Source organism: Perognathus longimembris, chromosome 3 (assembly GCF_023159225.1).
Source record: "Perognathus longimembris pacificus isolate PPM17 chromosome 3, ASM2315922v1, whole genome shotgun sequence".
Lineage (NCBI taxonomy): Eukaryota > Metazoa > Chordata > Mammalia > Rodentia > Heteromyidae > Perognathus > Perognathus longimembris.
In genome coordinates this window covers 10,221,181-10,238,905 of record NC_063163.1, presented here as the reverse complement: position 1 = coordinate 10,238,905, position 17,725 = coordinate 10,221,181, and the positions used below count along the sequence as shown (strand labels likewise).

Sequence of the window (17,725 nt, the reverse complement as noted above, 5' to 3'; positions counted from 1 at the left end):
GGTTCTGGCTGAGGCCACGCCCACAGGTGGGGCTGTATGCACCCTGGGCCTCTAGGAATGCCTTTCAGCTGGGCTGGGTGGGGCGAGCCTTGCCTTGGGGGATCTGAGAGTTTGGGAGGCTGACCCTTGCTCTGCCGTGCATGCACACTTCCAAAGGGAATGTGTGGCCTAGGCCTTAGATAGATAGATAGATAGATAGCCTAGGGCCAAAGCTGCCCCAAATCAACTCCCAGGCCAGGAGTTCAATTCCCAGGACCCAGACAAAGAACAGATAGTCCATAGGAATACTTCTATGCATAGAAGCAAACCCAGAAGTGTAGACACTCACTATATTCCAAACAGTTCCGTGTATTCCCTGCCTATGGCAAATATCCCTGTGTCTTAACATACCCGTAAACCTTGAAATACTCTCTGTCACTGTCGCTCTTTCACACACACTTAGTTATTTTTGTCTGTGTTGTTTTCATAGCCTGCTCTAATCCGTATGCGCTCTAGGGAAGGTCTTGACTTCAATTCCCAGCATTGGCCTGGGACCTTGAGAACACAGGAAAAATGGATATATCTGGCAGTATCCAGTAGAGCGACAGAATTCACCTAAGATCATACTCTGCTAAGGAAATTAGGCTGTGGTAGGGGATGAGGGTGGGGTTGGGGCCTTTTTCCAATTAGGTTGTGGGATGGGATTAGGGAAGGGCAGGAGACTATTTCTGGTGCTGCCATCTCTGCTGGGAGGCTCCAAGGCCATTCTTACTGAAACTGTGTGTTTGTGTCCTCCTTCCTACTACCAGAGTGAATGTATTTCCCAGGGAAACTCCCCAATACAAAGGAAACAAGGTCTACTCGGTCCAAATGGTGTTAGTTTATTAATGAACTTATATAAAAGCATCTCAAAATTGTGAGGGAAAAGATCTTTATTGAGGAAATTCTAGGTTGTCTATGGTAATGCTTCAATACCTAATGTAGACATAAAAAACAGAGAGACATTTAATGAAATTAAATGGTGTATTTAGTGGACAAAAATTTGTGCCATGACAAATGGGCTACTTCAATTTAGGAGTCTTGGTTCACAAATACAGTTCAGAGTTGGGTAGGCAAGTCTTATGCCTGTACCCTTCGGTACTCAGTATCCTGGGATAGCACTATGATGGTTTCAGGAGGAGTTGTAAGGTCAGAAGTCTCTTGTCTCCAAGGAATCCCTGAAAGGCCAGAGATGGAGCTGTGGTCCAAGTGGAAGAGAAGTATCCTTGAGCAAATAGGTCAGGGAAATGAGCCACACCTTGAGTTCAATCTTCAAGAGTGGCACACACAGAAACTTTGACTTCTTTTGATGATCCTTGTCCACCAGGGTGCAGCAACGGGCACCAATGTGCACTGAGCAAAGAGTCAGGAGTGTGGGTCGTGTGCTGGTGATGTCCACCGAAGGTCCACTAGTGACTTCAGGCAAATATTTCCCATGTATGACAGCAGGTCATCCATCTTTCTTTTTCTGTTTCCTGTTCCACCTCATCTTCGGGCTTTTGGACATTTTGTGGTGCTGAGTAGGGAACCCAGGCATTCCAGGCAACCACTCTACCACTAAGCCACCTGTTTTGCTTTGGTGGTTTTTTTGATTGGTTTCTGTTCACTTTTTTTTCCAGTCCTGTGGTTTGGACTCTGGGCCTGTCCCCAGAAGCTGTCCCCGGCCTTTTTCTGCACAGGGCTAGCACCCTACCAATTGAACCCCAGGGCCACTTCTGGCTCTTTCTGTTTATGGGGTGCTTGGACTCTGGAGCACTGTCCCTGGCTGCTGTTGTGCTCAAGGCTAGCACTCTAATGCTTGAGCCTCAGGGCCACTTGTGGCTTTGCCTGATTATGTGGGGCTGTGGAATGGAAGTCATGGCTCCCCATGTGCCTGGCAAGCACTCTACTGTTAGGCCGCCAGGCCACATTGTCAGCCCGGCTCAGGCATCTGGGAACAGGCGTCTGTGGCTGCAGCATGGGAGGTCCCTTGGGTGACAGGGGCTCATCTGCAGACTGCAGGTGGGACTAGGAAAGCGAGGCAGAGGCTGCAGCAGGTAGTCCGGGACTGAGCCTGAAATGTAGGGATCACTTATTCACTTCTATACCTGGGTAATAACCTGGTAACGGACAATACAAAATGATCATAATCATAGATTATAGAAATAACCATAATAGTAGTAGAAATGCCATGGTAACTGTTGTGTTGTTTACTTATGATTGAGTACTGGATTGTTTTTGCCCGCTCAAGCTTCTTTACTGGTAATGGGAAAATATGGTCACAATTGTTCAAATAAAGTTGGTACTAGGTCAGCTTGACCGCAATATTCTGCTGCTGTAAATGGCTTGCTTTCCCCACTTGTGACTTGCTCAACCCCTCCACTAACCCCCTGCATCAGTGCTATGTGACTACCTCTTGTTAATTCCTGATATCGAGGCCAGTTCCCGATATCAAAGCCAAAACAGATAACTGAAAGTGTAGATAGCCAATAGAAGTAGACAAGACTTGCTTGCTAAATGACATCCTATCAAGTATCTGCCAAGTTGGAAATACCCTGCCCCTCTTGTAATCACAATAAAAACCCTGCCTATCTGATGGTCGGGACTCTCAATCCAGATCTGCTCTGTCAGTGACGGTTGGGAGTCCAGGCTCAAGCTTGCAATAAAGACTCTTATGCATTTGCATCGGTATCGGTTCCTTGGTGGTCTTTGGGGACTGGAAATCTTGGCATAACAGCTTGAGGGACTCACCCAAATGCTCGTGATTCCAAAAGCACTTTGCACTTCATCTTCTCACTTTAACTTATACTGGTTGCTTTTGTTTACCTGCTTTTCTTGTTTCCCTTCTGCTATGACTTGAACGTTGAGTGTCCCTCTGAAGTCCATAAATAGGTGCTGTGCATCTTTAAGGAGTGGGGCATTGTCAGAGGGCCTTAAGTCCCTGGAGATGTACTCTTTTTATTTTCTTATGTCTTTTTATTTTATTTTTCTTATTTATTGTCAAAGTGATGTACAGAGAGGTTACAGTTTCATACGTTAGGCATTGGATACATTTCTTGTACTGTTTGTTACCTCCTCCCTCATTCCCCCTTTCCCCTCCCCCTTTCCCTCTCCCCCCATGAGTTGTTCAGTTGGTTTACACCAAACAGTTTTGCAAGTATTGCTTCTGTAGTTGTTTGTCTTTTTACCCTGTGTCTCTTGATTTTGGTATTCCCTTTCAGTTTCCTAGTTCTAATACCTGTCTACACGGTTTCCAATGTACTCAGAGGATAAGATACAGTGATAGTGCAGGTACAACCCCAGGAAGGGGACACAAGAGGATCATCAACAATAGAAGCTATGGTTTCACATGGCATGCTGAAAGTAATTACAACAGTGATAATGTGGGAACTCATCCTCCTCCTCCTCCTCCTCCTCCTCCTCCTCCTCCTCCTCCTCCTCCTCCTCCTCCTCCTCCTCCTCCTCCTCCTCCTCCTCCTCCTCCTCCTCCTCCCCCACCCCTCCTCCTCTCCACCTTTTATCTTCCACTTTCCCTCTTCCTCCTTCTCTCTCTTCCTACTGAAGACTTGATTGCCATCTCTGACACAGGCTCCCTCCATGACATGCTATCCCCCAATGCTTTTCTCAGAGACAAATTCCACGGGGCCACCTAATCTTGGACATTGAATCCCCCATATGACAAGCTAATATTTTCTCTTTACACATTCACAACTGAGGTAGTTCATTGCCGAAAAGCAGAGCTGACTAGTGTACTTCCCCTCCTGTTAAATAATCAGCCACACTTGAAAGTTACCAGATACACTGCACACTCTCCTGACTTTTCCCAAGTCCTTCATTTGAACTCCAGGTGCTTTCGGAGGGTGGACTCAGGGCATTTATTTTGTACTGCCATGTATTTAGTGATTTATATGCAAGTCTAATTCTACTCACATTCCTGTCAAGTGTGAGCGTGTACACACACACACACACACACGCACACACACACACACACACACCCATCTCCACGCCCTATATGGTAGAGCCTGACAGGCAGAGTGTGAGCCTGATGAGTCATTACATCCTCCACAGTCCCTCAGACACTGCCTTGGACTTCCTTGCTCTCACTGCAGGTGTTGAGATGCTGTGGATCGTGCCTACAAGAGGGTGATGTGGAGTTCAGAAGCATTGGTTCAACAACCAGGAATTAGAGAGTAGAAAACAATCAATCGATTCTGTTGGCTGCAGGGATATTTTCCTACTGGGGGTGCTGCAGAGCTGCTGTCATGGATGATGCTGGCTTCTCGCCCTCCCCACCATTTCCCTTGCTCTGTGGGGTGTGCTCTATGCGGTTGTATTTCTTTGGAAAATTATTAAAAGATGTGGCAGCTGGATCAGTTTCCAGGACATATAGTTTATCTGGATCAACCTAATGTTCTGTATGCAAAATATGTCAAATCAAGCAACATATCTAATTTGAGAATTTTATATTTATATGTGTCACTTGTGCTATTAAACTACTGGCATGAAAATTATGTCTTAAATTTTAGTAAGTTATATGGGCTAAACTTCAAAAATATAAATTAGTGGTGTCAGCCTTTATTAATAGCGGTATCAATTAAAGAATTTCAAACCAGAATACACACATATGCACTCACATGTATCTCTGTGTGTGACTCTGTGTGTGTATAATTGCTAAAATGTGTGTTTATAAATACTAAGGGCTACATGGAGATAAGGTTATTAGTAGTGATAAGGGACCCTGGTCCTGAGTGTGAACTGTGCCTCATCACTAGCCGATCGATTTTCATTGACTGTTTTGAACTCGTCTTTCCTCAGTTGTAAAGTAGGAAGGCTAAGCATAGCTCAAAGGTTTGCTGTGAGAACAAAATAAGATAATTTACATAAAACAACACTCAATCTGGCACTGTACACTATCTGGTACTTAGTGATATTTTTTGGTGAATGGAGGTGATTAATCATAATTCTAATATTAGGTAATGTCAGATAATTTGAGGCTTAGAGTATGCATTAGTTTTTGAGTAGAAGAATCATCAATCTTATTTGCATTCATTAAATCATTTCAACATTGTATTAAAAGGTCACGGGAAAGGTAGGGAATAGGATAATTTGTCTTTAATTGACTGAGATGCTATATTTGAAAAAAAAACACTATTTTAAACTATAATTACAATAGCTATCAAAGTTTCAGGGAAAGTAAAAGTCTGTTGGAGACTCTCAGTCATCCATAAGTAATGTCAGCACTCAGTGGTGAAGTGTTGCATCAATATTTGAGTTTTCACCTATCAGTGACATCAGTTTCACGCTTCTGCCTCATCTCACACCAACAAAATGTCAGGATTCTGCTAATATACTTGTTTTAATATTGATTAATTTTATGAATGAAAGAGACACCCTATATAAATCTGTGCAAAAAAAATCAAGAACTCTTGTGGACAAACAAATAAAGATAATGAGTACAGGCCTCAGAAAGGAAAAGTGGAAAAGAACCCAGAGAATACATGTTCTCTGTACTAGGACAGCCTACTACAATGGCCAGCCTATTCTTTTTTCTAGGATTCTGTGAATGAGAGGGGCACTTTATGATACACAAAGACAGGATCTAGTGGCACTGATTACTCACTAGATTGTTGGTGGCAATAAAGTTCATGCAACCCTTTTGGAGGCAGTTGGAAATTATACATTAAATTATGTAAATATTTGTACTCCAATTATAGCCTTGGATATGAATAATAGCCTATGAAAATGGTAGGAAGATAGAGGAAGGGCTGGGCCTAGCAGTGCATGACTATAATCCTACCCATTTGGTAGGTGGAGGCAGGAGGACCATCAGTTCCTAAGTGAGCTCAGGCAAAGAGCATCAAATATTATGCATATCTGATAAAATTAAGGAAATTGAGGGGAGGGGTAGGGCTTGGGAAGGAGGAGAATGTTGAAAGGGGTGACATTGATCACGATGCATTGTATTTATAAACTGATTTGTTGAATGGTAACTTCTTTGTATAGCTACTTAAAGATAATAAACATATAATAAAAGCAAAACAAAAATGCTCAAGTGTGGCCTGAGAGGTGAAGTGCTTGCTTAGCAACGAAAGTCCCTAGATTCAATCCCTAGTAATAAATAAATGAATGAATAAATAAGGGCAGCAGAATGTTTACCACAACATAAACTAGAAGCAATATTAATTAATGTTCACCACAGGAGTGGTCCAAAGTCAGTCATTTATCATGCACTCAGTACACATATATCACAGTACATGTAACCTAATGTCCTAACTTGAAATATGCTTAGAGTCATGTTGAGAAAAGCAGAATACAAAAATGTGTGTAACAGAGTTAACCATTTTAAAGATATAATCATGAAAAAAAGATATAATCATGAAAATTTGGAGGAAAGCATCAAGTAGTCTTGGCGATGACCTATAAGAGTTTTTCTTTCTACTTTCTACAAATTTTCTTTGCTAGGGCTCTGTTTTCTTTATGGAAACATGATAAATACAATAACCATAATAATGCAAAAAGAAATTCCTCATTGAGATTCCTGCTTTGTAAATAGATATATTCTTGCCTCATGGACAAGTTTACCTTGGCCCCCACGGTAAAAGCTGCATATGTAATTAGGTTATTAATTAGACCTCGAGTTATCACTTGGGGGAGAATGGAGATGTCAGAGGTTAATACACATTTTGATTGGGATAATTTATACAATGAAAATTCCTGTCTATATTATTCTGGTTATTCTGGTGAGTTTTTCTTTAAAAAAGGTTAAGGAATTTTTTTTAGAGGTTAAGAATGGCAGTATTTTTTTTTAAGTAATGAAAACCTGATAACAGAAATAAAAAAGTTTCAGTATATACCAAACACTATTTTTTTGTAGCCAGCAACATAAATGCAATTAGTTTATCTTGATCTGCAATTTATCACACTATTTTCCTGTCAAAATATATGAAATTTAGGTTGCATTTCATCTTCCAAAAAATGTTTCTCTGAAGAAATGGAACAGAATCATAAATATGCTACATTGTTTGGTGAATAACTTATAGAAGGATGGAACTTTTTTTTTTTTTTTTTTAGCTCCTGAAGACTTTCATGGTGCTGGTCCCAAAGGTCACTTTTTTTTTTTTTTTTTTTTTTGGCCAGTCCTGGGGCTTGGACTCAAGGCCTGAGCACTGTCCCTGGCTTCCTTTTGCTCAATGCTAGCACTCTGCCACTTGAGCCACAGCGCCACTTCTGGCCATTTTCTGTATATGTGGTGCTGGGGAATCGAACCCAGGGCCTCATGTATACGAGGCAAGCACTCTTGCCACTAGGCCATATCCCCAGCCCCCCAAAGGTCACTTTTGAAGGATCAAGTACATGGTTTCCATTTTTAAAATATATTCTCTTTTGCTAGGTCTTGGAAGCTTACATCAGTAATCCTAGCTACTCAGGAGGCTGGGCTCTGAGATTCAAACTTCGAAGCCAGGCGGGGCCGAAACCTTCTTGAGACTCTTTTATTGCCATTAGATTACAGAAAGGGAGAGCTGGAAGTGGAGCTATGGCTCTAGTGGTTGTGTGTCAGTGTTGAGTGAAGAAGTCAAGTGTGGCCCTGAGTTCGAATCCTAGTATTGGTAAACACATGTGTGTACACACATACATACACAAATAGTTATAAATAAAGTAAACATAAAAATAAGCATAACTATAAAACAACAAATATACTATGGAAATTCTGGAAAGCTACACTTAAAAATTTTTTTTTCCTTCTGGTCTTTCTTGCAATGGAGAACCAGCTAACAGTTTGTATCACACGCACTCTTGAGTCTTATAGGTATTAGCGCAGTAAATAATCACAGACCCCCCATGAAGTAGGTAGAGCCACCATCCCTATTTAGAAATGTGTGAGGGCTGGGGATATAGCCTAGTGGCAAGAATGCCTGCCTCGGATACACGAGGCCCTAGGTTCGATTCCCCAGCACCACATATACAGAAAACGGCCAGAAGCGGCGCTGTGGCTCAAGTGGCAGAGTGCTAGCCTTGAGCGGGAAGAAGCCAGGGACAGTGCAACAGTGCTCAGGCCCTGAGTCCAAGGCCCACGACTGGCCAAAAAAAAAAAAAAAAAAAAAGAAATGCGTGAGCTGAGATATTATACGAGAGGCAAGGTGACCTTTCTGTGTCAGTTAGTAAGGGGCAGGCCTGAGACAAGCTGGGCCCTGTGATTGCAGGGCAGGCGTGGTTCACTACTGCTCTGATGCTCCTCCCAGTGCCCTCAAGAGGCACAAGGGGAGCGGAGACCCTGAGAACTTTGAAAACTCAGACAGGGTTTGGTGAGGGAAGGAAGGCACTGTTCCCAGAAATCCAGAGACTGAGAGGCGCACAGCTCAATTACGTGTCAGGGTAGGACACCATTCCATTTTTGGAATACCTTGAAGACTGATAGGATTGAATCTGATTCTTATTCATGATTCCCCATTAGATTGCAGCATGGTAGAGCTCAGTCCTTGGTGCTCATTTTAGGCCAGCTCCTGGTGATGTGGGGAGACATTGGCTATGCTGGCTGACAGTTAAGGCTGTAGCAGCGTTGGCTTTGAGTAAATGGGCTTTGTGGAGGGGAATACGGCTAGTTTTCTAACTCTGTTACACTGTGGGGCATGAGCTTGCATATGAATTTTAGTTTCTGATCTTCATTTCCTTATCGGTAGGGATACGACTTTCCTATTCCTAACTCATTATATAACAATTTGATAAATCATAGTTCCTATTCACAACTCATTTAATAATGAGACGAAAAGTTCTATTAAGGGTTTATGGTATGATGCACAGCATTAACACAGACATTTCCAGGCAGATTAGTTTTTCCTTAGAATTTGCTTATGTGTTTTATTTTTATTTTAAATTTATTTCGATTATTTATTTGTTTATTTATTTTTGTGCTTATTCTAGGACTAGAACTCGGGGCTTGGGTGTTATTTGAACTTTTTGCTCAAAGCTAGTACTCTACCATTTGAACCACTGCTCCACTTCTGGCTTTTGAATGATTAATTGGAGTTAAGAGTCTGAAGGACTTTTCTGCTTGGGCTGGCTTTGAACCGTGATCCTTGGATCTCACCTTCCTGAGTAGCTGAGATTACAGGCATGAGTCACCAGCACCTGACTTAACCTATTTATTCCTTTAGTATTTAGCGCCATTTAGTAAGTATTAGCTTTGGAAAAGGTATAGTATCTTTGGCTGTGCTTTGTCTAGACGTTTTTATTGTCATTTTCTGTAACTTCATTTTTTTTTTCTGCCTGCTCTTCAATGAGATAATGAAATTATAGAGATTTTAATTCCTCGGGGTCTAGAAATGACAAGTAGCTTGTCAGAGAAATGATATTCTGGAAAACAAGAGAAAAAATAAGAATTTTCTAAACCAAAATGTAAGCTGGCAGGAAGAGATATTTCTATTGGTTTAAAATGAGGCAAAACGGAGTAGGCACGGGCATCTGCACTGACATTTCAAAGAGCGATGAAGTATTTTGCTCATGCACCTGTGGGATAATTTGTCATCTTGGACTTTTAAAGTAGGAGTCAAGAAAGCAGCAGCGAGCAGTTGGCTGACTTGGAAAACTGATTGGTGTTTTCAAGAGAATTTGTTTCATGCATTGAGTGGAGGTTTGTGTTGAGTGGAGGTAACCTTGTCTCCGAATAAGAACCTTAAATGGTAATATTTTGTGAAAACATTTATTTCAGGAAGGGAAAAAAACTATGTTATATTAATTACCTCTGGAATTTTTGTACCTTACAGAATGAATTATCAGTCTTAAAAGGGACTTGAAAAAAAATCACAGCTCTGTTAGACATCTGTAGACACATGGATGAACTCAAAGGCACAGGCATCTTTGGAGAGCTCACTAGTGCTACATAGGACCTGAGGTCAGAGGTCAATCCTACACAGCCCCTTCCTTCAAGGACCAATGAGGATACCAGGAGAAGGGAAGGCAGATAGGACTGTAAAAAGTTACCAGGGAGCTGGGTGCTGGTGGCTCATGCTTGTAATCTCAGCTACGCAGGAGGCTGAGGTCTAAGGATTGCGGTTCCAAGTGAGCCTGGATAGGAAAGTCCATGAGACTCATACCTCCAATTAGTTGCCAGAAAGCGGAGAGGGTCAGTGCCTAGGCTCTGAGTTCAAGCCCCAGTACCTGGGCACCCCTCCCACCCCAAGGAAAAAGTAACCCTGGGTATCAAGATGGGGAGCACACACAAAGTCCTTTGGGAACAGTGAAGAAGTATGTTTAGGAAGATTGGAGAAAGGCTCACAAAGAATGAGAGCTTAGATGGGTGCACACCCGAAGGCCAAGTGCTCCATCAAGCCAGGGAAAAACGTATGTAACAGAATCAAAGCTCTGGGCCTTCCAGGATGAGCACTCTAGGAGAAAGAAGCCATGGAGAGCAGACAACCGAGCAGCAGGAGAGCCGCCAAGTTTTTGTAGGAGAGCAGGGCATTCACGAATCTCTGACGGTATCCTGGGAGGTGAGAGGAGGTGAGCAGGCCCGGCAGGAAGGGCTGTTTTGTTGTTCCTTTCTATGAGGAGGAGAGGGAAGGGAACCACGTTCAGGGAAGAGGCCTCCAATTCAGGTTAGAATAAACAAATCTGTGTGCCTGTACAGGGCTTGGTGCAGATCACCACTGGAGCCTGAAGGAAAGAGAAGTTGAAGATAGAGACAAGAAAAGCATTTACGAAGGAAGGTTCGAGAGAGGTGGAAAGAGCCAAGCTAAAGAGTGCACAAGAGAGGAATGGTTCTTAAAAAGGCAGGGCATGTTTCCCTGAGGGCAGGAAGAGGCATGAAGGTTGCATATGCATCTGCTTTTCAGACTTTCTTTGCCATAGAGAGCGGTGGCGGTATTTATGTCATGATCTTTTCTTGGACTTATTTAGCTTTTCTTTATGTGACTGGGATTTGAACTCATAGCCTTGCACTTTGAGCCATATCCTTAGCCCTTCTCTTGTTCAGTTACTTTTTCACAGATAAGATCTTATTACTCCCCCCCTCCCCCAGCTTCGAAGATACTCCTCTTTTTTGTGCTTCCCACACAGCGAGGAGAAAAACAGCCTCTTACCACCATTACCACCATGCCAGCTATTGGTGGAGATGGGGTTTCACCAGTTTTCTGCCTGGGCTGGCCTCCAAATCCCACCCCTTCAATCTTCATCTCTCAAGTAGCTGGGATTACAGGCCTGAGCTGACATGCTCCATTGTTTGTTTGCATTTTAAAGGCAGTAGAGATATTGAAGTAGTAAAACATGGCACGCTTACAGAAACAAGCTGTCACCATAGGTCTCGTGTGTGATGATCTGGAAATGATAGCCATCAGGAAAGAAACCCTGGTAGGATCCTTTCAGTGTGCACCTCCTATGACCAATAGCCAGAGTGTTTGAAATCAGAATTGGGGAATAACTTAAAAAAAACTGACTAGTTGTACTGTAACTACTGTATACCGCAGTTGAGTAAATACATTGCATAAATGTACTGGCAAGAAACCCAAAGCTGTTGCAGTTTACCCAATTAGCTTTATCTCTTTGACGATTGTTAAGTCTACAAAAATGGCCATTGCATGTAGTTCAGCCTCTGTGACGGGGTTAAGAAATGTTATGGGGTTCGAGGGAGGGGATTCTCCATCCCTCCAAGAATCCACTACTCAGACAGTCTCAAGCAAAAAGATGGATTTATTGGGGAAGGATAAAGCGAACTGACGGGCCAGGGACACAGTGCAGACTCAGGAGCTGCCACTGTGACCCCGAGAAGTCCTCAAATTGGGATTTATAAAGGTAAAAGTGAAGCACAGATGTAGGGGCTTGACGCAGGGGTAGAGCAAGCAACCTTAACAAGCAAGCGTGGCACAGATGTAGGGGGTTGATGCAGGAGGTAGAGCAAGCAACAAACAAGTTAAGCAAGCCATTTACAGAAGCAGAATTTGGGGGTCAGGTTGACCTAATCTACTGCCCCCAACATTTCCTACCATGTTTCCCTAATCAAGATGGAATCAGCTCTGCTCCCTCCAACACTGTCAAACACACAGAACAGTTCATCAAATCTACCTTTCCAGTAAAGACTCATGAGAGATGGTGTCTATAAGGACCCTGGATTGTGACACCAGCCAGGACAATCAGGAAGTAACTCCCCTTTCTAGTTCTTATTTGCTGTGTGACCTTGGACCTGTTAGTTCCCCTCTGTGAGTCTCAGTGCTCTCATTTTCAAAATTAGAGTACCTACCTCATAATACTTTTATGAGAACTAAAGGGATAATTTATGTAGTTCTTAACAATGAGCCTGGCACGTGGTAAGCATTCAATAAACACACAGTAAAATGAATAATTATAGCAATAATAACTTAGAATCTACATGGCACCATGAGATTTTTCATAGCCATGTCTTGCTTGTAGTAAGGCTGCTGTGTGTAATGAAAGACAATGATGATGTTAGAAATTAATATACACTAAATTTGATTATGATTGTCGTGTTAAAAAGTCCTTCTGAAGACTCCGTAGGATGACAATTTGAGAAGTGGACTTGAGGAGGATCATGGTTGGAGGCCAGCCCAGGCAAAAAGTGAGACTCTATCTCAGTCAATAAACTGGGCACAGTAGTGGTCTCAGCTATAAGAGAGGATCATGTCTGGGGCAGAAACCTAAGGCCCTACCCCCAAACTAAATAGAGCAACAAAAAAAAAACACCAAACAATAAAACAGCTGGGGGGCATGACTGAAGTGATAGAGCATGTACTTAGCAAACCAAAACTCTGAGGTCAAGCCCAAGTAGGGGTTAAAATGGGGTTCTGAAGATGAGCACCTGGCTTTCTTGGGCACTTCGGAGTCAGTGTGTTGTGCTGATCAGGGTGTAGATGGCTTCTGTGTACAAAATAAGTTATGCTCTTCAAGTTCTGTTAGTGGACTGAAGAGGAATTCTAGAGATTGTATAGAAAAACTTTTACTGTATTGTTGTGGTTAGTGCCTTTATGTAATGATGTTCTTATATTCCTGACCACAGCACTCCAGTTTGTGGAAGAGTGTCTAGAGAAGTGGCAATTAATTTTAAGAAAGCTTTAGTTCTGCTACCATATTCCTTTCTCTTGGGCCGTAAGTTCACTCAACTCTGGTGTGTCAATTATTGACAAGGTGGTTATAGAGGGGTTACATTTATATAATAAGGTAGTGAGTAGATTTCTTGTCATATTTGTTATACCTTTCCTCATTTTTCTTTCCCTTCCCTAGTTCATATAAGCAAATACACAATATCCAGTGTACCAAAATCATACACAGTAACCACAGGGGATACGCCAAAGGAAATTCACCTAGTACGATAATGCATTTTTAGTATACCTGCATTTTGACTGTGACGTGTCACATGATGTCAAGTGTGGGATTTTCCACGTAGAGCATAAAGTTTGGGATTTTGAAGCCTTTCAGATTTGGAGTCTTCCCATCAAGGCTACTCAGCCTATAGCTTGTGGAAGTCTAGTTAAAGGAATGTTGGTTCCATATGGAGAGTTCCACAGAAGCGATAGTAGGATGTAATCTGGATCTTGATAAGTGAATGGAACATGACTGTGAAATGAGGTAGCTTCAGCCAACAGGAAGTATGAAACTACCTAGATTTCCTGAGTTGCTGGAGTGGCTGGAGGCTAGGGCTGGTGTGGAGATACAGCGGGGTATAGGTCATTAAAGGAGATGGGGGCCGTCGTCTCTTCTAAGATCTTTACCATAGACTCTTGGGGCCTGCAGCACTAGGGATATACTTTAATGCTCTGTCAGTAAACAAAGAAGACTAGACATGGCCAGCAGATCCTGAGAGCCATTTAGGATAGCATTGGCTGCGATGTGTGACTTGAGAGGCTGAAAAGGAGGTGGTAGGAGACCGTTGGCTAATACCGACCCCAGACAGATAATGAGAGACACTTCCTTCCAGATCAGCGAAGAAGGTATATATTCTGAAATCTTCCCTTCCATTAAAATCCAGAGAAATATGTCAAAGAAAAAGAAAGATGATAAAGCCAACAAATACATAGATCTACAGAAATAAGAAAGCAAATGGAAATAGCAGCAACACATAAGAACACAAGGGACATCTTCTCACACACAATAGGAAGTGGGTAGGGAATTGAGAAGGTTCCAGAAAGGTCACCAGCACAAGAGTTCACCTTTACTTAACCCATACACAGATTTGCTCTGGAGGAAATGGAGATAATAGAATAATCTGAAAAAGACTTTGAAATGAAAATATATGATATGTCCGGGGCGATAAATGTTTTCATATTTATATGACAGAAGTGTTTATAAAATAAGACCACACAGTTATAAAGAATCTATATGAGGTCTTTGAAGTAAGAAATAGAATTTTAAAAATAAAACAAAACTATAATGGGTGGGCCATACACACAACCTGGGTAGAGTGATATTGAAAACCAGCCTACAGTGTTTTTCCAAAATGTAACACAGAGGTAGATAAGGAAACAATGATAGAGAACTTAATAATCAGGAAGAATGGATTCATAAGCATCCATTTAACTAGGCAAAGGTGAAGGGAAAAAAAGGAGAAAATAAAGTTGAGCATTGGTGGTTCACACCTGTAATGCTAGCAACCCAGGGAGCTGAGATCTGAGGATCTCAGTTTCGAGCCAGTGTGGGCACAAATGTCTGTGATTTCCTATCTCCACTTAACCAGCGAAAACACCAGATGTTCTTCTAGCCCCTTCCCAAAGGAAATGAATTACTAAACTTCCCCGGATCCTAAGTGGTACAACCAAGAGGTTCTCCCAAATAATCTCATGACAACACATACAAAACCCAATTTAAGCTCTGACCTCAAACCTCTACCACGGTTCAAGTCATACTAGTCGCTGACTTTTCTTTTGTCTTGTAGCTTGAACTCAGGACTTGGACACTGTCCCTGAGCTTTTTCTGCTCAAGGATAGCCCTGTAACACTTTGAACCACAGCTCCATTTCTGGTTTTGTAGTCGTTAAATGGAGATAAGTGATAAGATAGGGACTTTCCCGTCCAGACTAGCTTTGAACTCTGATCCTCAGATCTCAGCCTCCTGAGTAGCTAGGATAATAGGTGTGAACCACCAGCACTGGCTTCACTGATTCTCAAGAAAGGAGGAAGTTCTTGATTTTATATAGTTGTCTTAGGGTGTCAAGGGGACCATGGGGCAGAAGACAGTGTGTGTGTGTGTGTGTGTGTGTGTGTGTGTCTGTGTGTGTGTGTGTGTGTGTGTGTGTGTGTTATCTCAATGCATTCTGGTTCACCTGTCTGAGGGAGATTTAAAAAAACAAGCAGCACGCAATAATTTCCTAGTTATATGTTGCACTTTCTTCAGAAAACTTATAATGATATTTAACTTATAATGATATTTGGTATGCCCACAGCTTAATAAAGAAAAATTTCCCCCCTGTAATCCAAGAATATATCATTACTACAGTACCACCATATGAAATGGAGTGCTTAGATCACACTGTTATGGTAAATTCTTCCCAGCAAAAGTTCTGAATCTGCCAGTGTTGACAGTTCTTTATTCAAAAGTGTAGTTACTAGCAGGGGTCTTTTTTTGGAAGAGTTTAGATATATTACCCATGAGTCCTTAAATATGTATAAAACTGGAGAAACATTTTATGGTCCTGTTGGCATTCTAAGATACATGATTTGAGTTGAGGGAAATACAGTTTTCAATCTTCAAAGATGCCCTGGGAACAGTCTCCGGTGCTTCACTTAGCTGTTACAGATAGCTCTGTAGGGAGGCCTTGTGCTCTGGTCTTGAGGAAGAGACCCTCTGAATGGTAGTGAGCTTTCTGCTCAAGCTTATTTTGCAAATCCAGAAAGCACAGCACTCAGGAGAATTAGCCTGCCCGTCTGCCTCTGTCACGTACATGCCAACTGTGCCTTCCTATACAGGAAACATTCTCCCGTCAGGAGTGTGCATGTTTTCCAAGGGCGCTCACACATGGTGTTTGGAGGGTCTTCAGGGTTTTGTATCGTGCTGCTTTCAAGACTCCTAACTCACATCTCTTGCTTTCTAAGAATTGCCTGCATTGTATATATTTTCACATTACTTCTCTCACTTTCCCAAACAATGGCCTCTACTTCAGTGTTAATATGGCATTTATACCCCAGGAACAAAGGGTGACTAGAAGTGTTAGTTTTTGAGGGAGTCCCATCCCCACTCCCTTTTTGTGCTGTTCCTGGGATTTGAACCCAGGGCATAAGTGCTGTCTCTGAGCTTTTCTGCTCAAGGTTAACTCTCTACCACTTGAGCTACAGATCCACTTCCAGCTTCTGTGGTACTTAATTGGAGCTAAGAGTCTTCATAGACTTTTCCTACCTGGACTAGCTTATAGCCTTGATCATCATAGCCCAGCCTCCTGAGAGGCTAGGCACTTTCAGCTTTTTAAAAATGATTGATTGGAGATAAGAGTCTCATGGACTTTTCTGCCCTGAGCTGGCTTTGAACTATGATCTCTGATCTCAGTCTTTTGAGTGGCTCAGATTATAGTTGTGACCACTGGTGTGAAGGAAGAGCCTTTTTAAAGATAAATCTAGGAGCCTTATGCTTTCCTGTCTTTATCGTCCATGTATTTCTGGTAAGGATAAGCTGGGCTTTGCAAAGCAGATTAGTGATTCCATGATTTTTTTAAAGCCATAGTTTTAAGTATCAACCAAGTTTTAGAGATAAATTAGATAGAACCACAAATACCTATTTCATGTGGTTCCTTTAGGATCCAGTGGAGTTCTTTGATAAGATTGTTAAAACACATTTTATCAAAGCAGGTCATGAAATATTGATTTTTGCTAAAGCCAATACTCACCTTATTTTGTCTTATAAAATATTCAATATTTCCTAAATCTTATTAACAAAAATATAACTACTAAATTTATGATGAAAAGTTTGCATGGCCACTTAGAAATACAAGCAAGGGGACATACTTTTCTTTCCCCTAAATTTCTCTTAGGGGAATGGTGAGCAGGCACTGGGAAAAAGGCTTCTTTGAAAGCTCACCTGGAATTGTCCAGAGGTGAACCTCTCTGTTCCTGTCTCCAGCTGCTGTGGTAGCCCCTCAGTTTCCCCTACATTTCTCAGATGGGTCTTGTCTTGGGAGACTCCTAGGTTTATGAACGTCAGTGTCAGAAGATAGGCAAGCAGGCTTTTGGGAAGTGAGCAAGGGGCCCAGGTCTCAATTTCCCCTTTGAGGGCTTGCCCCCAATGACCTAACTTCCTCCCTCTAGATCCCACCTCTTAAAGGTTTTCCTGTCTTACCTAGCCAATGGTGATTAGACTAGGGATCAGGCTTTCCTTTAACACATGGACCCTTGGGAGGTATTTTAAATCCAAACTATATCACATGGCCAGATGTCAGGAAGGGTATGTTACTGGGCAAGATTTTTGTTGGCTATGATGTGGCAATAAGTGACACTGAGTTCTTAATGGCTTCCAAGTACAGCAGTGTATTTCTTGCTCATGCAGAAATGAATCATCTGTAGCTGCGTTCCTGTTGAATGGATGAACATCTATCTGGAGAAGAGGCAAACTCTTGGCTAGTACTCAGAATTTTTTCTTGCAAGTGGCAAGGCTTTTCTGCATTCTTTGCATTGAGCATAGCAAGTGTGGGCCAAACCTTATATCAGTAGAGGAATATCATTCTCTCTTGAGAGCAGAGAGGTGAATGTTGCACCAAAACAACAAAACAAAACAAAACAAGAAATCAGGCAAGAAGTGTTTA

The 17,725-nt window shown here is 42.1% G+C and overlaps 1 protein-coding gene across 1 annotated transcript in view; it reads left to right on the top strand.

The window, feature by feature from the left end:
* Positions 1-17,725, top strand: part of Hs6st3 (heparan sulfate 6-O-sulfotransferase 3) — a 630,902-nt gene that overhangs the window by 52,990 nt on the left and 560,187 nt on the right. The gene's annotated exons all lie outside the window — the stretch shown is intronic.